The sequence below is a fragment of the Muntiacus reevesi genome, unplaced genomic scaffold, assembly GCF_963930625.1.
Source record: "Muntiacus reevesi unplaced genomic scaffold, mMunRee1.1 SCAFFOLD_99, whole genome shotgun sequence".
NCBI lineage: Eukaryota > Metazoa > Chordata > Mammalia > Artiodactyla > Cervidae > Muntiacus > Muntiacus reevesi.
In genome coordinates, this window is record NW_027078034.1 from 338,940 (window position 1) to 362,174 (window position 23,235).

At 38.2% G+C, this 23,235-nt stretch overlaps 1 pseudogene; it reads right to left on the reverse strand.

Moving 5' to 3' along the window:
- Positions 1-7,368: 7,368 nt before the first annotated feature.
- Positions 7,369-23,235, reverse strand: part of LOC136155423 (centrosomal protein of 135 kDa-like) — a 36,122-nt pseudogene continuing 20,255 nt past the window's right edge.

Here is a 23,235-nt window from a genome sequence, read left to right on the forward strand (position 1 = left end):
CTGCATTGCAGGCAGATTCTTTACTATCTGAACCACCAGGGAAACCCCCAAAAACAAACTTCAACATCTCCTAAATATTCCAACTTTGCTTCTACACCCTAAGATGTTATTGAGGTAAGTAGCTCACTGGGGCTGGTGGGGGGGGGGGGGGGCGGGGATTCCTGATTTGTGGAATTTGGTGATTTCTGTGGTATAAGTATTCCTATCATGGCTGACTTCAAGTTACCAAGGTGATCCTTCTCAGGCTAACAGGAGTTAGGTTCAGCACACCACTGCCTCTAAGGGACTATCAAGATAGTGTTCTCCCATGCTTCTCTAACCTAAACTCAGATTTGTCTTATTGATGGACTGTTTGGATGCCATCTGGGGGAAACCAATGTTCAACAATACTGGGGATCTGTAAAAATCTAATCAAGAACTTCTCTTGGCCATGGTCCAGGACCTCAAGTTGGAACCATGGTTGCCTCTTTGGCCCTTTGAGCCTCTTGCTGGTACAGGAAGCTGTTGGCCTCTGTGAGTGGGATGATGAGGTAAGTCTTGCATTGAGTCCCAACTCTGATTTCTTTTCTTTAAAGGTCCCCAAATGCTGAGTTTATTTTATCTTCTTTAAATAAGAAACTCATTTTAGGAATCCTTTGATTATATGTTCAGTTAAATAACTTTTATCTTTGGTGGAAGTCAGTGCTATTACTTACAACACAATTTGTCTCTATCGCTGTCATCTTTTGTTGTATATTTACAAAGGAAGAGTTCACAGCGAGGGGATGTGGGTAAGGTAGATAAATCCATTACTCAAACTGACCCTGAGGACTGAAAAGTTCAGAAAGTGTCTTTTGAATTTTGGAAAATCCTGTGGATGTTTTGCCTCAGCTCACTTGTTTCCCTGACTAAGATGGTAAAAAATCTGCCTGCAGTGCAGGAGACCTGGGTTTGATCCCTGAGTCAGGAATATCCTCTTGAGAAGGGAATGGCTACCCACTCCAGTGTTCTTGTCTGGAGAATTCCATAGACAGAGGAGCCTGGCAGGCTTACAGCCCATTGGTCCACAAAGGGTTGGATACAACTGAAGTGATTTAGCACTAGCACAGCATCCCAAATATCCAATGTTCTGCTTTTTTTTTTTTTTTTATGTTTCTGAGGGAATATCTAAGGCATTTAGATTCCAAAATTGTTCCCTTAAAATGTCTTCGCCAAGGCAAACAAAAAGTGAAAAACTAAAAATGGTCTCTTTTAGAGTCTTCCAAGTCTTAGTACAAATCAAATAGCTCTTTTATTATTTATCTTCCCCCAACTTAAGTTTCTCTACTTCCTTTGACTTCTTCCTTTTACCTCCTAACTGTCTAGAAAAATCTCCAAAGTGCAATTACTTCATAAAATTAACCACCCCTCCCCTCACCATCAGAAACAGGGAAAATTGCATTGTTTTAAGGTCTGGTCTCATACTGAGCCAAAAAGCCAAGTGATAAAATTTGCAGAGGAATTAGAAATAGTTTTAGGAATCAATAATCCAGTAACCCCAAGTGTATATCAAATAGTACATATGTGTTCTGTTATGAAAGAGTCGAATGGAAAGATAGGATTCAAAGACCCCAATTTGCATAAGAAATCAGAAGAATTTAGAAAAGTTGTGTATATTAGACAAGGTCTTTTGGAAACTCTCCCCTCCTGTGAGCACAGATTGAATGCTGATCCCGTCTTATAAGCAAAGAAAGGAACCATCCATTGGAGAATTCAGAGACAAGTTCTTTAATACCTTTAGACAGTTTTCATAAGTAACTCCTGCTGCAAATGTAATGAGCTTTCTACTAACTTTTTGCCAATACCTTTAAGCCTGAAACAGAAAGTTTAATACACTAGAAACATTTAGAATTTAAACATCTATAATTTAAAACATTCTAGAAAAACTAGAATGGAATAATAGACTCATTGCCAGACATTCAGCACTTCACTGAGCATTTTTAAAAGAATATGAGAACAAAGGGAATAAGACTCAGATAAAACAATTAGACATTCCCTATGAGGAGGAAGAGGAGGAGGAAAAGGAATCAAATGCCCAATCTCTTATTTTATCCTTGAAAATTCACAAGGAGAATGTCCTCATAATGTTAGAAGGCAACCTTTTGCTTGATCTGGGCACTACTTTATTAGTCTTAAACTGCTATTTAATTCAACATCTCCCTTGGAGAGATGGTTGTGGGTGTTTAAGAATACACAAGCGTTCCACATGTCCTGGCTGAGAGCAGAGGTGCAGTCTCGGCTCCTCAGTGACCCCACACTTGTGAATTTGACAGGGACAGATGTATGCTCAAAGTGGAATCATCAACAAATTAAGTGATTTCTTGACAGTCTCTTTCCTGAAAAGTCTGAGGACTTCCTATTTGTAATGAGGTTGCAACTAATTGGCATATTAACTTAGACTTACTGTGTCTAAATCAAGTCCAAATTGAAGATCTCAAAGAAATGCTAGAGTTTTTGTTGGTAACACTTCTATAAAACTGGCGGCATTAATAGGACTGAACCTCTAGCTAAACCTCTATCTAGTGAGAAAAGTACATTTGTTGAGACGTTCTTAAGTTTCAGTGAGTTTCACCTGGGGAGCTTGTTAGACTGCCTGTGTCCTGAGTCAGCAGGCCAGATATGGCCCAGGACTCTGCATTTAACACTTCTCCAGGTGACTCTGGTACATAATATTCTCTTAAAGCACTAGCTAAAGACAGACCAAAACTAACAGAAAATGGACTGGTTCTTAAAACTCCTGTCCTTCTAGGTAAAAACACCAATGAGTTGAGGATGTAGAATCATTCAGAATCTTAGATGCATAAATAGAATATTCATTCCCCAGTTCCCTGTAGTAGCAACCTCAAATTCTGTTTTATCCTTGTGCCTCCTGAGAGAATATATTTAGTTTAGACCTGTATTTTGTTTCCTTCAGTGTCCTTTCTTTAGTGTTAATTATAATTGACTATTATGATTTCTTTTAGATCATAATAATCAATACTTATTGGCCTTCTTCTGGAAATATCAACAATATACATATCTGGGCTATTGTTATACCTAGGAGTTTACTAAGTCATCCTCATACTTTTTCAGAATCCTCTATCAGGACCTAAAGAATCTGAAATTTTCCTGTAATTATATTCTTATCATTCAAAGGAAGATTTGCAGAAGAACATATATTTTAGAAGATGTGAATCAGACACTGAATTTTAAGTTTCTAAAAATTCAAAATACTTTTAGGCTATGCTGGCCTATCAGCAGATGTATTCCTCAAGTAAATATGTAATAAGAAACATTACAAGTACAATAAAATAGCTGTTAGATTTTATATAAATATTTGTTATTGCAAACTCCCTCCTTTATAGTTAGCAATTTTCAAAACTCTCATATCAGTTCTTTAAATTCCTAATAAAACATATCAACTCTATATTCTAAGATATTCAGTTACATGAAATTTCATTGTTGCACACTTATAATATCATCAACATTTCCAGCTTTAACCCTGCAGAGCAAAAACAGTCTCGAGAAAGAACACAGCTGGAAGAATCACCCTACCTGATTTCAGGCCACACCACAAAGCTACAGTAATCAAAACAGCCTGGTATTGACACAGAAACAGACACACGGATCAATGAACAGATTAGAGAGCCCAGAAATAAACCCATGCCCTTATGGTCTATTAATCTATAGCAAAGGAGGCAAGGGTATATAACGGAGAAAAGACAGTCTTCTCAATAAATGGTGCTGGTAAAACTGGACAGCTACACATAAGAGAATGAAATCAGAACATTCTCTAACACCATATATCACAATAAACTCAAAATGAATTAAAGACTTCAGTAAAAACAACAACAACAGCTTATTAAAGACCTAAATTTAAGACCAAAAACCATAAAACTCCTAGAGGAAAACGTAGGCAGAACACTCTGACATAAATTGTAGCAATATTTTTTGGATCTGTCTTCTAAAGCAAAGTAAATAAAAGCAAAAATAAAAAGCGACCTAATTAAACCCAAAATATTTTGCACAGTAAAGGAAACCATTGACTAAAAAAAAAACCTACTCAATGGAAGAAAATATTTACAAATGATATCACTGACAAGGAGTTAATATCCAACATACATTAAAAAGCTCATATTAATACAACTCAACATAAAAAAAACAATTAAAAAGTGGGCAGAAAATATGAATATACATTTTTCCAAAGGGACATGAAGATAGTAGACAACAGGCACATGAAAAGATGCTCAACATCACTAAATGTTAAGGAAATGCAAATCGAAACTACAGTGAGATATCACCTCACACCAGTCAGAATGGCTATCATAAAATGAACACAGATAATAAATTATTGGCAAGGATGTGTAGAAAAGGGAATTTTGTACATTGTTTGTGGGAATGTAATTGATGCAACCACTGGGGAAACAGAATGGAAGTTTTAAAAAAAATTAAAAATAGAACCAGCAATTATACTCCTGCGTATATATCTGAAAAAGACAAAAACACCAGTTTGAAAGGATAACACACCCCAATGTTTATACCAAAATTATTTACAATTATCAAGATATGGAAGCAACATAAGTGTCTACCAACAGGTGAATGGATAAAGAAGATGTGATACATACATACACACACACACACACACACACACACACACACACAGGAATAATCCTCGGCCATTAAAAAGAATGAAATTTTGTCATTTGTAGTAATATGGATGGATTTGGAGGGTATTATGCTAAGTGAGATACTTCAAAAGGGTAAGACAAATACTGTATGATACTGCATTTTTGTGTGAAATCTAAAAATACAACAAACTTGTGAATACAACAAAAAGAAAGCAGAAATAAATATAGAGAACAAACTAGTGGTTACCAGTGAGGAGAAGGAAGGGGGAGGGACAATATAGGGGTAGGAGAGTAAGAGGTACAAACTGTGATGTAGAAAATAAGCTACAGGGATATATTGTACAGCAGAGAGAAAATAACCAATATTTTATAATAACAATAAATGGGGTGTAACCTTTAAAAATAAATTAATTTTTAAAAAATTCTAAAAGACAGAAATATAGATCAATGGAACAGAATAGAAAGCCCAGAGATAAATCCACATACCTATGGACACCTTATCTTCAACAAAGGAGGCAAGAATATACAATGGAAAAAAGACAGCCTCTTTAACAAGTGGTGCTGGGAAAACTGGTCAACCACTTGTAAAAGAATGAAACTAGAACACTTTCTAACACCACACACAAAAATAAACTGAAAATGGATTAAAGATCTAAATGTAAGACCAGAAACTATAAAACTCCTAGAGGAGAACATAGGCAAGACACTCTCGACATAAATCACAGCAAGATCCTCTATGACCCACCTCCCAGAACATTGGAAATAAAAGCAAAAAGAAACAAATGGGACCTAATGAAACTTAAAAGCTTTTGCACAACAAAGGAAACTATAAGCAAGGTGAAAAGACAGCCTTCAGAATGGGAGAAAATAATAGCAAATGAAGAAACAGACAAAGGATTAATCTCAAAAATATACAAGCAACTCCTGCAGCTCAATTCCAGAAAAATAAATGACCCAATCAAAAAGTGGGCCAAAGATCTAAATAGACATTTCTCCAAAGAAGACATACAGATGGCTAACAAACACATGAAAAGATGCTCAACATCACTCATCATCAGAGAAATGCAAATCAAAATCTCAATGAGGTCCCATTACATGCCAGTCAGAATGGCTGCTATCCAAAAGTCTACAAGCAATAAATGCTGGAGAGGGTGTGGAGAAAAGGGAACCCTCTTACACTGTTGGTGGGAATGCAAACTAGTACAGCCACTATGGAGAACAGTGTGGAGATTTCTTAAAAAACTGGAAATAGAACTGCCATATGACCCAGCAATCCCACTTATGGGCATACACACCGAGGAAACCAGATCTGAAAGAGACACGTGCACCCCAATGTTCATTGCAGCACTGCTTATAATAGCCAGGACATGGAAGCAACCTAGATGCCCATCAGCAGACGAATGGATAAGAAAGCTGTGGTACATATACACCATGGAATATTACTCAGCCGTTAAAAAGAATTCATTTGAATCAGTTCTAATGAGATGGATGAAACTGGAGCCCATTATACAGAGTGAAGTAAGCCAGAAAGATAAAGACCAATACAGTATACTAACGCATATATATGGAATTTTGAAAGATGGTAACGATAACCCTATATGCAAAACAGAAAAAGACACACAGATGTACAGAACAGACTTTTAGACTCTGTGGGAGAAGGCGAGGGTGGGATGTTCTGAGAGAATAACTTTGAAACAAGTATACTATCAAGGGTGAAACAGATCACCAGCCCAGGCTGGATGCAGGAGACAAGTGCTCAGGGCTGGTGCACTGGGAAGACCCAGAGGGATGGGGTGGAGAGGGAGGCGGGAGGGGGGATCAGGATGGGGAACACATGTAAATCCATGGCTGATTTATGTCAATGTATGACCAAACCCACTACAATATTGTAAAGTAATTAGCCTCCATCTAATAAAAATAAATGGGGAAAAAAATTAAGGAAATATAAAAAAAATTCTAACTTATAAATAAAATGACATACTAAAGACTGAGAGTAAGAGGATTCAAGCAATAATAGTAATAATTAAAACAAAAAGACAAGAAGATGGAGAGAAGTGCCAACCACAAAATTTTGAAAGCCAAATAGCAGATGGACAACTACTAATTAAGTAAGCAGACCCAAGAAAGCTGAAATCTAAGCCACCTGCAGGAAAAACCCAGAAAGTAGATCAATATGTACTGCAGAATCCCAAAAAAACTTCAAAAGAAAGAAAAGCTCCTTCAACTTGGCCTTTTAACTCTATATCTTTCTCTTCCTTTCAAAACAGCAATAGGATTTCATGGGAGATTGGTATGAGAACAAATTGTGGTGATAAACATGATGCTTTGCTCAGACTCACTTTGCCTTCTGACAACTGAGGCTTGTAACTGGTCCAACCTAGTCAATCTCCCCTCCCTATCCCTCAAAGCTAAGTCCTTAACATTCAACTAACATCCAAGCATTAGTTAGTGCTACCCACTGGAAGATACACATAACCCAACGTGATTGAATCCCAAGCAAACACTTGACTCAGAGTCAGGCTAAGACCCATTCAGTAGTTTGAGAAATAGGGAATTATCCCAAACTGACCTGACCCATAGATAGGCTAGAAAAGAGGGAAAATAAATATGAAAAAACAATAGAAAATTCTGCTTTGGGCACAGGATGATAGTAGAAACTACTAACTATGAAGGGATATCCCTAAAATCCATATACTACAGTAATATAAAGGATATATACTGGTTCCATTATAGTTAACTGGTGTTACATAATCAATATCTTATATAAGATACTTGGTTTATCTCTTTCTGCTGTCAATAATTTAACATTGGACTGTATATCCACCATGTGCTTTTCAAATCTTTCTAGCATACGCTGAAGTTCGTCTCTTTCTCTTGTGACGAGATGGATATCTGAGTCGCAATCACCCTGAAACATAATTCAAGACAGCAGTTATCATTTCAAGACAATATTGTTTCAAGATAATTCAAGACAGAATTATCACCACATGGTTGGCACAAGGATGCTGAAGATGAGACTGACTGAAAGATGCTAACAGACAAAAAGAACACAACTTCCTTTAATGTAATTAAGGAACACAATTATTAATCTATAAGGAGAGCAGGAGAGAGAATGCTGGCAATACTGGGGCAAATTTCCAGACCTTCGAGTTCCCAGCAAGAGACCCAGCTGCCACTGATCCTACTTGATGAGACCCCATCAGATGCTTCAAGTGTCACTCTACCCCAGTTGTGTATACTGCTGTTGTAACTAAAGTATAATCCCCAGACTGGAAGCATACAGTATGTGCGAACATGCAAGGCATGCAAATTTTGAGGTATATCCCAGACCTACTCAATCAGAAACTATGGGGGCAGGGCCCAGTAACTGGTTTATCAAGCCCTCCAAGTGATTCTGATTCATTTGGAGCTGGGAATCACTAGTTCATAGCCCTCTCCATGGGAGGAATCAAGCGGGTATGTGAATACCTGCTCACCTGCTCACCCAGCACAAGTAACTTAACAGCCTAGCACATTCCTCAGTGTTTCCTGAGACTAAATCCAAGATCAATTTCCCAGGCATACCAGCCCCCAACTGTCCCAGCACCAAACCTATGTGAGCTCTATTTTTTCTGCAATCAGATAAATATAAATATTTCTACCAGACGGTGCACATTAGGATATTCACTGAATAAGCAAGTACTTCCAACATTCCTAAAACAAAATTATACCTATTACTTCAGTACAACTTAAAAAAAAACCCATTAACTTCATAGTTATTGTAGAAAATAAATATGGCAAATGTACACTTGGGGTCTATGGCATATTAATGTTCAAGTACTATATGCAGAAGCTCCAGAGATAGTGACAATCTGGTATTTTGCTACATTGGAAAGCATTCTGATCTATGTTATTCAATATCTACTATGTACATACCATGTCCAAAGTACACTTGGTAAATGGTAAATATCCATGAAGTATCCTTCACCTGCCACTTGGAAATAAGTTATCCTCTTGGTTAAGCAAGAAAAGTCAAGGGAAAATGAATGAGATTAGCTATCTGGACACCTTGAAGGACAAAATGCATCTGTATTACAGGATAAAAGCAATTAGGGTGAGGACTTAATTAACATTTAAATAACGATAAAAGAGAACCTATGACGTAACCATATTTAAATAAAAATATTTTTACAGAAAGGAGGTGGTATGCCTAGATTTTAGAAAAGGAGAGCTCAACGAATAAGGATTTGACAGTCTGTTTTTCATTATTATCTAGGTCTCAGCTTAAACGCCACTCTCTGTAAGGAGTCCTTCCAGATTCTCCAATCTAATTTAGATCTCCCTCTATATACTCTCATAGCATTCTGAAAATTTCCTGTATTCTTTCCTCATTAATACTTACTATAAATGAGATTATAAAGTTATTTACACAACTGGGTGTTTAGTGTGTCTTTATCACTAAAATCAGAGATCAAATTGCCAACATCCACTGGGTCATAGGAAGAGCAAGAGAAATAAAAAAAAAAAAAAAGAATCTGCTTCACTGACTGTGCTAAAGCCTTTGACTGTATGGATCATATGGATCACAACAAACTGTGGAAAATTCTTAAAGAGATAGGAGTACCAGACACCTTACCTGTCTACTGAGAAACCTGTATGCAGGTCAGGAAGCAATAGTTAGAACTGGACATGGAACAACGGATTGGTTCAAAATTGGGAAAGGAGTACATCAAGTTTTGTATATTGTCACCCTGCTTATTTAACTTATATGCAGAGTACATCATGCAAAATACCTGGATAGGTGACTCACAAGCTGGAATCAAGACTGCCAGGAGAAATATCAACAACCTCAGATATGCAGATGTTACCATCCTAATGGCAGAAAGTGAAGAGGAACTAAAGAGCCTCTTTATGATGGTGAAAGAGGAAAGTGAAAAAGCTGGCTTAAAACTCAACATTCAATAAACTAAGATCATGGCATCTGGTCCCATCACTTTATAGCAAATAGATGCAGAGAAAGTGGAAAGAGTGACAGATTTTATTTTCTTGGGCTCCAAAATCACTGTGGATGGTGACTGCAGCCATGAAATTAAAAGATGTTTGCTCCTTGGAAGAAAAGCTATGACAGACCTAGACAGAGTACTACAAAGAGAGATATTACTTCTCTGACAAAGGTCTGTATAGTCAAAGCTACAGTTTTCCAGTAGTCATTTACAGATGTGAGAGTTGGACCAAAAAGAGGGCTGAGAGCCCAGGAATCGATGCTTTCAAATTGTGATGCTGGAGAAGACTCTTGAGAATCCCCTGGACAGCAAGGAGATCCAACCACTCAATTCTAAAGGAAATCAACCCTGAATAATCACTGGAAGGACTGATACTGAAGCTGAAGCTCCAATACTTTGGCCACCTGGTGTGAAAAGCAAACTCATTGGAAAAGACCCTGATGCCGGGAAAGACAGGAGGCAGGAGGAGAAGGGGATGACAGAAGATGAGATGGCTGGATGGCATCACTGACTCAACAGACATGAGTTTGAGAAAGCTCAAGAAGATGGTGAAGGACAGGGAAGCCTGGTGTGCTGCAGTCCATGGGGTTGCAGAGAGTCAGACGTGACTTACAGACTGAACCACCACCAACACTAAAACGCAAGTGCCCTCAGAGACACAGGAGGTCCTTCCCACCACACCTTCAGTACTTAGCATGTAATTCTAAAATGAATGAATTCCCCACTTCGCTAAATGTGTCTTGTATGTATGTATGAGTGCTAATAATTCCCTTTTATCACTCCATTTTTCCTAAACACACATGCACACATACACAAACTCATGTACACATACCCACAATGCTAGACTGAGGATAGGAAACAGGTCTTCTTTATCTTGTATCCTGGATGCCACATTCATAGTATGCTCTCAGTACACATCTACTGAATTAAACCTAACTTTCTATCTACACCTGATGTGCTTGGGAGAAGGAAACGGCAACCCACTCCAGTATTCCTGCCTGGAGAATCCCAGGGACGGAGAAGCCTGGTGGGCTGCTGTCTATGGGGTCGCACAGAGTTGGACATGACTGAAGCAACTTAGCAGCAGCAGCAGATGTGCTTTAAACCAGCAAATAATAAAGAAATAAAACATTTACTACGAATTAGATGTTATGTTAGACCCTTATACAATTATGTCATGTAATCTTCATAAGAGGTTGTAGATACATTCCTCACTTTGCAAATCAGGAAGCCATGAGTTAGGTAACTTGTCTAAGGTCATAAAGCCAGTGTCTGGAGTTGAAGCTTCTAATAAGGTTTCCAACTCCAAAGCATTTCCCATTACACTATACCCAAAACTCACATTTGGAAATCTGGTGAGTACAAGGTCAAAGAGACCAGCGCTGTCCCTACATAGACAACAGAGAACGAAAACCCTATATGCAAAACAGAAAAAGAGACACAGATGTACAGAACAGACTTTTAGACTCTGTGGGAGAAGGCGAGGGTGGGATGTCCTGAGAGAAGAGCATTGAAACAAGTATACTATCAAGGGTGAAACAGATCACCAGCCAAGGTTGGATGCATGGGACAAGTGCTCAGGGCTGGTGCACTGGGAAGACCCAGAGAGATGGGGTGGAGAGGGAGGCGGGAGGGGGGATTGGGATGGGAAACACATGTAAATTCATGGCTGATTCACGTCAATGTATGGCAAAAACCACTACAATAATGTAAAGTAATTAGTCTCCAACTAATAAAAATAAATGAAAAAAAAATTACCGATACAAAAAAATGTCAATATATTTTCTGAGTTGCAGCAATCCCAGGAAACTCTGCCCAACAATTTGCTATAAAAAGCAGGGGTTGAAAACACAGCCTGTACCAAATCGAGCTTGAGACAGGTCTATGCTGTCTGCCAACAACTGTTTCTAAACAAGCTTAAAACACCCAGTTTTAGACTAGAATTTACTCCTTAGTTCACAGCACTCACAACTGTCTTACACTCCACCCATTTCACTCACGTACATCACCCATTATTCCCTACCACGCCTGAAATTTACTACTGGACTCTAAAATGCTACCAAGGTCCCAACTTTCTAAACTTTACAAAATGAATCATGTCAGGTGTCATTAGAACATTTCAAGAAACTAAATAAGATGAAGGGGGGAAGGCCCCTCCTAATTTTACCAGTAACTTACCCATATCTCAACTTGCCTTTCAACCATGAATTCACACCAAGCAAACAAATCCAACATTTAAAAGTACTGAGACACTTACCCACTCAGTTCTACTTAATAAGTTGATTAAACTAATCAACATTTTTGAAGAAGACTGTCCCACACAATGAAGGTGATCAATTCAGTGATTTCTTTTTCTTGATTCCTAAGTATATTTGGAGCTTAAAAAACAACTCAGCACACATAAATTAACTTAACTGTATGTCCCCACCCATTCATTGTGCTCTTAACAGATAACAAAGCACAGTGTTTAAACTAACACTCCAAATCAAATTCAGTCAGGAGCCAATGAAGTTACAAAACAGTCTAATCAGAAAATGTCTCAAAACCATTTGGCAGTAGGCAGATCTTCAAGAAAAAGATGACAGAGTTGGTAAATGCAGCCAAGTCTAAAATCAAATGTCCTGAGTTTTAATGACTGTACTTCCAACTTCTCTAATTTTATCCAGTATGTAGATAATGTGAGGGTCATAGAAGCCTCCAGGAATCCTCTAACTCCAACGTTTAAAAGAAAGAAGAATCTGGACACTGTAAAAGCAGTGCTAAGGGGAAGGTTCATAGCATTACAGGCTTACCTCAAGAAACAAGTCAAATAAACAACCCAACTCTACACATAAAGCAACTAGAGAAGGAAGAAATGAACCCCAGGGTTAGCAGAAGGAAAGAAATCTTAAAAATTAGGGCAGAAATAAATGCAAAAGAAACAAAAGAGACCATAGAAAAAATCAACAAAGCTAAAAGCTGGTTTTTTGAAAAGGTAAACAAAACTGACAAACCGTTAGCCAGACTCATCAAGAAACAAAGGGAGAACCAAATCAACAAAATTAGAAATGAAAATGGAGAGATCACAACAGACAACACTGAAATATGAAGGATCATAAGAGACTACTACCACCAGCTCTATGCCAATAAAATGGACAACTTGGAAGAAATGGACAAATTCTTAGAGAAGTATAACTTTCCAAAATTGAACCAGGAAGAAATAGAAAGTCTTAACAGACCCATCACAAGCACGGAAATCGAAACTGTAATCAGAAATCTTCCAGCAAACAAAAGCCCAGGACCAGATGGCTTCACAGCTGAATTCTACCAAAAATTTAGAGAAGAGCTAACACCTATCTTACTCAAACTCTTCCAGAAAATTGCAGAAGAAGGCAAACTTCCAAACTCATTCTATGAGGCCACCATCACCCTAATTCCAAAACCAGACAAAGATGCCACAAAAAAAGAAAACTACAGGCCAATATCACTGATGAACATAGATGCAAAAATCCTTAACAAAATTCTAGCAAACAGAATCCAACAGCATATTAAAAAGATCATACATCATGACCAAGTGGGCTTTATCCCAGGAATGCAAGGATTCTTTAATATCTGCAAATCAATCAATGTAATATACCACATTAACAAATTGAAAGATAAAAACCACATGATTATCTCAATAGATGCAGAGAAAGCCTTTGACAAAATTCAACATCCATTTATGATAAAAATTCTCCAAAAAGCAGGAATAGAAGGAACATACCTCAACATAATAACACAAGCTATATATGACAAACCCACAGCAAACATTGTCCTCAATGGTGAAAATTGAAAGCATTTCCCTTAAAGTCAGGAACAAGTCAAGGGTGCCCACTCTCACCATTACTATTCAACATAGTTTTGGAAGTGTTGGCCACAGCAATCAGAGCAGAAAGAGAAATAAAAGCAATCCAGATAGGAAAAGAAGAGGTAAAACTCTCACTGTTTGCAGATGACATGATCTTCTACATAGAAAACCCTAAAGATTTTACCAGAAAATTATTAGAGCTAATCAATAAATACAGTAATGTAGCAGGATATAAAATTAACACAAAGAAATGCCTTGCATTTCTATACACTACCAATGAGAAAAGAGAAAGAGAAATTAAGAAAACAATACCACTCACCATTGCAACAAAAGGAATTAAATACATAGGAGTATATCTGCCTAAAGAAACAAAAGACCTATATATAGAAAACTATAAAACACTGATGAAAGAAATCAAAGAGGACACAAACAGATGGAGAAATAGACCATGTTCATAAATTGGAAGAATCAGTATTGTGAAAATGAGTATACTACCCAAAGCAATCTATAGATTCAATGCAATCCCTATCAAGCTACCAATGGTATTTTTCACAGAACTAGAACAAATAATTTCACAATTTGTATGGAAATTCAAGAAACCTCGAATAGCCAAAGCAATCTTGAGAAAGAAGAATGGAACTGGAGGAATCAACCTGCCTGACTTCAGGCTCTACTACAAAGCCACAGTCATCAAGACAGTATGGTACTGGCACAAAGACAGAAATACAGATCAATGGAACAGAATAGAAAGCCCAGAGATAAATCCACGTACCTATGGACACCTTATCTTCGACAAAGGAGGCAAGGGTATACAATGGAAAAAAAGACAACCTCTTTAACAAGTGGTGCTGGGAAAACTGGTCAACCACCTGTAAAAGAATAAAACTAGAACACTTTCTAACACCATACACAAAAATAAACTGAAAATGGATTAAAGATCTAAATGTAAGACCAGAAACTATAAAACTCCTAGAGGAGAACATAGGCAAAACACTCTCTGATACAAATCACAGCAAGATCCTCTATGACCCACCTCCCAGAATATTGGAAATAAAAGCAAAAATAAACAAATGGGACCTAATGAAACTTAAAAGCTTTTGCACAACAAAGGAAACTATAAGCAAAGTGAAAAGACACACTTCAGAATGGGAGAAAATAACAGCAAATGAAGAAACAGACAAAGGATTAATCTCAAAAATATACAAGCAACTCCTGCAACTCAATTCCAGAAAAATAAATGACCCAATCAAAAAATGGGCCAAAGATCTAAACAGACATTTCTCCAAAGAAGACATACAGATGGCTAACAAACATATGAAAAGAGGCTCAACATCACTCATCATCAGAGAAATGCAAATCAAAACCACAATGAGGTACACGCCAGTCAGAATGGCTGCTATCCAAAAGTCTACAAGCAATAAATGCTGGAGAGGGTGTGGAGAAAAGGGAACCCTCTTACACTGTTGGTGGGAATGCAAACTAGTACAGCCACTATGGAGAACAGTGTGGAGATTTCTTAAAAAACTGGAAATAGAACTGCCATATGACCCAGCAATCCCACTTATGGGCATACACACTGAGGAAACCAGATCTGAAAGAGACACGTGCACCCCAATGTTCATCACAGCACTGTTTATAATAGCCAGGACATGGAAGCAACCTAGATGCCCATCAGCAGACGAATGGATAAGGGAGTTGTGGTACATATACACCATGGAATATTACCCAGCCGTTAAAAAGAATTCATCTGAATCAGTTCTAATGAGATGGATGAAACTGGAGCCCGTTATACAGAGTGAAGCAAGCCAGAAAGATAAAGACCATTACAGTATACTAACACATATATATGGAATTTAGAAAGATGGTAATGATAACCCTATATGCAAAACAGAGAGAGAGAGACAGATGTACAGAACAGACTTTTGGACTCTGTAGGAGAAGGCGAGGGTAGGATGATCTGAGAGAATAGCATTGAAACATGTATATTATCAAGTGTGAAACAGATCAGCAGTCCAGGTTGGATGCATGAGACAAGTGCTCAGGGCTGGTATACTGGGATGACCCAGAGGGATGGGATGGGGAGGGAGGTGGGAGGTGGGATCAGGATGGGGAACACATGTAAATCCATGGCTGATTCATGTCAATGTATGGCAAAAACCACTACAATATTGTAAAGTAATTAGCCTCCAACTAATAAAAATAAATGAAAAAAGAAAGAAAGAAAAATCTAAAGAACCCAAATGATAGTCATAAAATTTTGAAAATAATTAAGACCTAAAATGAGGACATGTTTTTATTCTCATGTTTTTATTCATCATCGTTAACCTTATACATCTTCAGACCATCAAGTTGCAAACATGATTGTAGTGGACAAAGGGGATGATCTGTCCAGTGCTCACTGCCATTTTTTACCCCTTCCTTTTGCACAGTTATCATAGAAGATGTCTGGTCTGTATAATGTGGCCTGCCTTTCTGACTGGTCCAAGAATGGGAATGGCCTGAAGCCACGTAGCCTGCCATGGAGACAAAGCCATTCTACTTAAAGAGAGAAAATGCAGATGATACCAAAAGTAAAGATTAGAAAGAGAGGAAGTGTCCAGCAGCATGAGTTCCTGGATCCAGTTTCTGGAAGCTCAGATGCCCCTGCACTCTTCCCAGATATATAATGAGCTATTCAATCTCCCTTAATTTCCAGGAATCAGTACCTTACACTTTGTTCTTAAGTAGTTTTCCTAATTAATGCAGTGTTCCTAAAGTCACAGACTACAAAATGGTCACAGAAGACTACAAAAATGAAAATTAAGAAAAACTTCCTAAAAATAAGTATGAATAACATTACATTATTACAATAATAAACCAAAAGTTTGCTCATAAAGCTCTTTTTTGCCTTATCAAACACTCTCACAAAGAGATATTACCTTTTCTAGTGTTTTAAATACTGGAATTTTTTCACATGTAGAATGACTTCTAGAGCAAGATCTTCGCTGTATTATATGTTGGAGTTTTTTTAGTTCTTTCTTATAAAAATCTCATTCATCTTCTATACCTTTCAGAAACGTATCTAAACGAGAAGGTGACTTGTCTCGTCATTTTATTCCATGTTCTAGTCTCATCCTCTCAATTTCCACAGTAAGTTCTCTTTCTGCAAATTAAAGTCATAAAATCTTAAAACAATGTTGCATATAAAATGTATAATCAGCCAAATAAACTATAATTTTTACAATGAAAGCTACTAAAAATCATTAGCTGTTTTGCATATCACCTACAACTGCCAAATATCAAAGAGGTAAATGCTGAAAGGAAAAGATTTAAAAAAAATTATATTAAAAGTTTAAATAAAATCCAATAAGTCAAGTCCTGCTTTTGTCATATACAAGTCTGGGTACTATTCAGTACTACACAGTGAACAATAAACTCTCACATGGTACTTACTCTCTGATGACCTGAAAATGCACTAAAAGAAAATTTACCTGTTCAAACTGGTTATAATATGTGTGACTTTAACATGAAGCTTAAATTTAACATAGTATACACAGAATAACTAGTCTTTCCTCACACAAGCACAATTATTAACTTTTACCATAGAAATGACATTTTCAGGAGTCAAAAGTAGCCTGTGCATGCATGCATGCTAAGTCACTTCAGTTGTGTCTGACTCTAGGCGACCCCATGGACTGTATGTAGCCCACCAGGCTCCTCTGTCCACGGCAAGAATCCTGGAGTGGGTAGCCATGCCCTCCTCCAGGGGATCTTACCAACCCAGGGATGGAACCCCCATCATTCATGTCTCCTGCACTGGCAGGCAGGTACTTCACCTCTAGGACCACCTGGGAAGCCAAAAGTTGCCTAATATTGGCAATTTTGTATAGTTCAATCTAATTTAACTGATGTTCTTTACAATTCAAAGTCATGAAGTGATTTTCAAGACATATTCCAAGTCACTTACCATCTTCTTTCATTCATTTGACAGATAATTATTGAGAATTTACTGTAGGTCCAGCATGAGCTAAGAATACAGTATGAAAAACATGTCCAAGGTCAAATAATTATTCTAACTGTAGCAGGACAAGAGTCACAAAAGAACAGTGTGCAATACAATCCAGAGGATGAACAGCAGAATTTATTCTGAGTGACCAGAGAGGTTAAGAAAGTAAGAGAGCTGAAGGAATGGGCAAATGCCTTAAATGGTAAGTCAAACTGATGAATGAAAAGTGTCCACTGTATTTGGCACAATGGAGGTGACTGGTGACCTTAACGAGAGCAGTTGTACTGGTGAAGTAGAGGACAGAAGCAAACTGGAGTGGACTGAGGTGCTAAATGAAGAAGGAAATGGCAAACCACCCCAGTATTCTTGCCTGGAGAACTCTGTGGACAGAGGAGCCTGGTGGGCTGCCGTCTATGGGGTCACACAGAGTCAGACACTACTGAAGCAACTTAGCAGCAGCAGCAGCAGAGGTGCTAAAGGATAGAAGGTGATCAAGCAGAAAAGCAGGGATGAATGACTTTTCAAGATGTAAAAGCTATAATGAGGAGGAAAGAGTAGCTGGATAGGGATGGGTCACAGTTTTTGCTTTAGAATGGGAAAAGGGAAAAGCATGTTTGAATACCAATGGGGAAAAAACAGTACAAAAGCTAATGTTATCAAAAAGAGATAATATGTAGCATTTTAAAGTGAGAGAGAATGGGACCTAGAGAACAGATGGAGGCAGTGGCCCATCATAAAAGCCAAATGGCTCCACTCTAACAGGGAAGATAAGGATGGACAGGTTCAAGATCTGGGGACAGGAAACATGGAATGCCTCCCTGATGGCTTCTGTTCTTTTAGGAAAACTGGAGGTAAGATCATCTACTCAGAATGGGTTTACTGAGAATGAAAAACACTTGAGTATGTTCCCGCAGGATGGGAGATCAAGCAGTAAGGAATATAGAGTAAGATCTCCATACCTCACTGAAGGGGGCGCTGTGGTTCGGGGCCATGTAACTTCCAGTGCTATAGCTACCGTCCGGGGCACACGCTTGCTCCTAGGAAGAAAAGTTATGACCAACCTAGACAGCATATTAAAAGCAGAGACATTACTTTGACAACAGAGGTCCATTTAGTCAAAACTATGGCTTTTCCAGTAGTTATGTATGGGTGTGAGAGTTGGACTAAAAAGAAAGCTGAGTGCCAGAGAATTGATGCTTTTGAGCTGTGGTGTTGGAGAAGACCCTTGAGAGTCCCTTGGACTGCAAGGAGATCCAACCAGTCCATCCTAAAGGAGATCAGTCCTGGGTGTTCATTGGAAGGACTGATGCTGAAGCTGAAACTCCAGTACTTTGGCCACCTGATGTGAAGAGCTGACTAATTGGAAAAGCCCCTGATGCTGGGAAAGATTGAAGGCGGGAGAAGAAGGGGACGACAGAGGATGAGATGGCTGGATGGCACCACTGACTCAATGGACATGAGTCTGAGTAAACTCTGGGAGCTGGAGTGGATAGGGAGGCCTGGTGTGCTGCAGTCCATGGGGTCGCAAAGAGTCGGCTACGACTGAGTGACTGAACTGAACTCAACTGGGGCACAGGCAAGCAGCGCTTAGCTGCTCACGTGTGAATGTTTTAGCTGATCCACGGCTGGATTTTGGGTAGGAGGATGCATTCAAAACACAAAGAAACAAGGGAGTTTCAGGTATCTGAGAGATTATGCTGAAATGGCAAGATAGACATAGCATGAAAGGAAGTAAAATTGCTAACTTTCATATGTAGGCCTAAGCACTTTAATAATATATGAACTCATTTAATCCTCATGACAACCTTTTGGGTTAGGTGCCATCTTAACCACAGAGACAGGGAAACTGAAGTAACATTAAAGAACATGCTCAAGTCAAACAGCTGGTTAAGCAGACAAGGGGTCAGATAGATTAGCCCCACGGATGCTGAAGAGCCTAGGATACAGCAGCTTCTTAAAATAGCACACTGGCTTTCCTTCACTTCCTCAGACACATGGAGTTTGATGGCACCAGGATTCTGCACTTGTCATCCCCCCTGCCTGGAAGATTGCCCCAGATTGTCATAAGGCTTGGTGTCCAGCACTAAGCCCTTTGATCAGATGATCTCTAGCATACCCTCCCATTTTATCTAATACCCTGATCATCTGAGATTAATTCCTTCACTTATGTGCTACCAGTTTTTCTCCCTAACTATATTAAAGCCTCCACAAGAGCAGTGGGCCTGTGTATCTTGTTTACCTTTATACATCCCAGCACTACAGGCTCATAACCATTTGTCAAATGAATGAATGAATGAATTCTTACAAGTTCCTTAAACCAATTCATTTAGGATAAGGTACCTGGTAGAAAGTTAGCCTATTTCAAGTATGTTAAGTGTGTGCATGTGTGTGTGTGTGTGCCTGAAGGTGATAAAACTGCATTTACTTAAAAAGATTCTGTACTTCAACTTCCCACTATTTCATAATGGTCTTCCCCATAGTCTTAATTCTATTATCCTGTGTCTCAAAGAAAGATAAATTTTCATTGGAAAATATTCAGCTGGGGTTCCCTGTACCAACTAGTCAGAATATAAAAGGTTCCTGTAAGGTCCTTGAGGGAGAGAGATTTTCTACTGTATCTCAGTGCCTAGTCTGGTTTCTGATACATCGCAAACATGCAACAAATATTTATTGAATGAATGAATGAAAAAGAAACACCATCTACTACTAAAAATAAAACATTAAGAGGAAATCACACTTTTTAAGTTATTAACATTTTATATTTTACCTGTAACTGCAAAACTTTCAATTTTTTTGTTAAGTCTTTGCTTTTCTTGTTCAAGCTGATGAACAACAGTTTCCAGGTCTGATTTTTTAAGGAGTTCATCATTCAGCCTCTCCTGTTCTTTATGACATAAGCTTAATTCCTGAAAATTTTAACACTAAAATTAAGATTTCTAATATGTGTAACTCTATGGCTGATTCATATCAATGTATGACAAAACTCACTGAAAAATTAAAAAAATTAAAAAATTTTAAAAAAAAATTAAGATTTCTAGAAACTGTACAAAACATGAAAGCACACTTATTTAAGAGTAATTCACATACACACACTTTTAGTCAGTCAAATATATACCATTTCAATTAAAGTTAATTCTCAATTGAGGCTAAAAGCATCATAAAACCCAAACTCAACAGTGCTCCCTTCTAAAGTAGTAGAATTATTGGATTTTATTTTCTTTTAATTTGTTTAGCATAGTGTCTTTCAAAAAAGTGAATATGACTTGCTCAATAAAAAATTTTAAGGCGTTTTTGTGTTTAAAGAAAAGCGAAAATAGACAGTGCTCTAAGACCACCACGGGTATACGTAAGCGCAGACGGTGCTCCGAGATCACCACGGGTTTACATAAGCGAAGACGGTGCTCTGAGACCACCACAGGTATACGTTAAGTGCAGATGGTGCTCTGAGACCACCACGGGTATATGTAAGTGAAGACGGTGCTCTGAGACCACCACGGGTATATGTAAGTGAAGACGGTGCTCTGAGACCACCACGGGTATACATAAGCACGGGGTTATTCTCAGTTTCACCTACACAATGGGGGTAAGACCAGCACCTGGACACCGAGGAGTCATCTATGATGACTCATCTACAGGTCCACCTATGGGTGATTCTATGAGTGTGAAACACTCTGTACAGTGTCTAACACATGGCAAGTACTTAATAAATGTTAGCTAATAATACTGTTAGCCTTTATCTTAAAAATACATAAAATGTAATACCAATGGAAAAAATAAGAAAGGTCAGAAAGTAGCTACATCTTGCTGTCAGGCAACAATATTGAAACTTGGTCACAGTTCTGAGACAATATTATAAATCACATACAACTGCAAACAGTGTGCATTACAAACAGCAGTGAACAAACAGCAAAATTCCCTGTCCTCACGGAGCTTACCCTATAGTGAAAACATCATCAAAACATCTACTTTACATTTCCTGACTTCATGGGACACTTTTACGTATCTATGAAACTCAAAAGTGGACAACAACTAGCAGGTTTAGCTAATTATTCAGTGTTCAGCTGAACTGACTACCTGATAAAGTAGTTGGATAAAACAGAAAGGCATTGTGATACACTGTTCATAATGAACATAACATAGTGAAAAACCAGTTAAGTATCTGAACACCTACTATGAGCCAGTGTATCACAAAAGGCTTCGATTTTTAATTTGCCTCATGACTGCCACAGAGTATTACTACTAGACTGTAAAAAGAGTGTAGTAATGAGAGAACTTGGAAGGTAGTATTAGTCTTTGTTTCCAACATTAATGGAGACTCATCCAATTTAGCAGGCTATTAAAAAAGTCTCAATTATCTATCAGGTGACCACCTAGGAATTTCTACTTGTACACAAGACATTCTTTCTGCCGGTTCTAGGCTATAAGATTATATCTAAGTTAGGTTACATCCAGGTTTATGCTGGGATGATTACTAGTTGTCTCATTTGAAGACCACCAGAATGAACAATATGACTAGTAAGATGGTTTGTACTTCCAAGCAAAATAATTAAAAGAAAACTGAGTTCTTTTTAATAAAGGTCAACAATTTTATCAAGTAATTATCAGTTTTTACATTTAATATTAGTAAAATGACGAGTCATGAAGTCATTTAAGTAATATAAAATTCCTAACAGGCTTTCCAAATTTGAGTGTAACTTGCTACCTATTATATATGAGATTAAAGAAGTATACAAATATACATTCTGACTGAAATAAGTCAGAGAAAGACAAGTATCATATGGTATCACTTATATATGGAATCTAAAAAATGGGTACAAATGAATTTATCTACAAAACAGATGTACAGTTACAGATGCAGCAAACAAACCCACGGTGAGCCGGAGGTAAGCAGGGAGAGGGCGTAAAGTGGGACTGGGCACGACACATGCACACTGATGTGTGTAAACCAGGAAGCTAGTGAGGACCCCTGTATATACACACTGCTGTACGTAAACCAGGAAGTGAGTGAGGACCCCCTGTATGTACACACTGCTGTATGTAAACCAGGAAGTTAGTGAGGACCCCTGTATGTGCACACTGCTGTATGTAAACCAGGAAGTTAGTGAGGACCCCCTGTATGTGCACACTGCTGTATGTAAACCAGGAAGTTAATGAGGACCCCCTGTATGTACACACTGCTGTATGTAAACCAGGAAGTTAGTGAGGACCCCTGTATGTACACACTGCTGTATATAAACCAGGAAGTTAATGAGGACCCCCTGTATGTGCACACTGCTGTATATAAACCAGGAAGCTAGTGAGGACCCCTGTATATACACACTGCTGTACGTAAACCAGGAAGTGAGTGAGGACCCCCTGTATGTACACACTGCTGTATGTAAACCAGGAAGTTAGTGAGGACCCCTGTATGTGCACACTGCTGTATGTAAACCAGGAAGTTAATGAGGACCCCCTGTATGTGCACACTGCTGTATATAAACCAGGAAGTTAATGAGGACCCCCTGTATGTGCACACTGCTGTATGTAAACCAGGAAGTTAATGAGGACCCCTGTATGTACACACTGCTGTATGTAAACCAGGAAGTTAGTGAGGACCCCTGTATGTACACACTGCTGTATGTAAAACAGGAAGTTAACAAGGACCCCCTGTATATACACACTGCTATATGTAAAATAGGAAATTAACAAGGACCCCCTGTATAGCTCAAGGAACTCTACTGAATACTCTTGTAATGGCCTCTATACATAAAAGAATCTGTAAAAAAGAGTGAATATATGTATATTATAACTGACTCACTTTGCTGTGTATCTAAAACT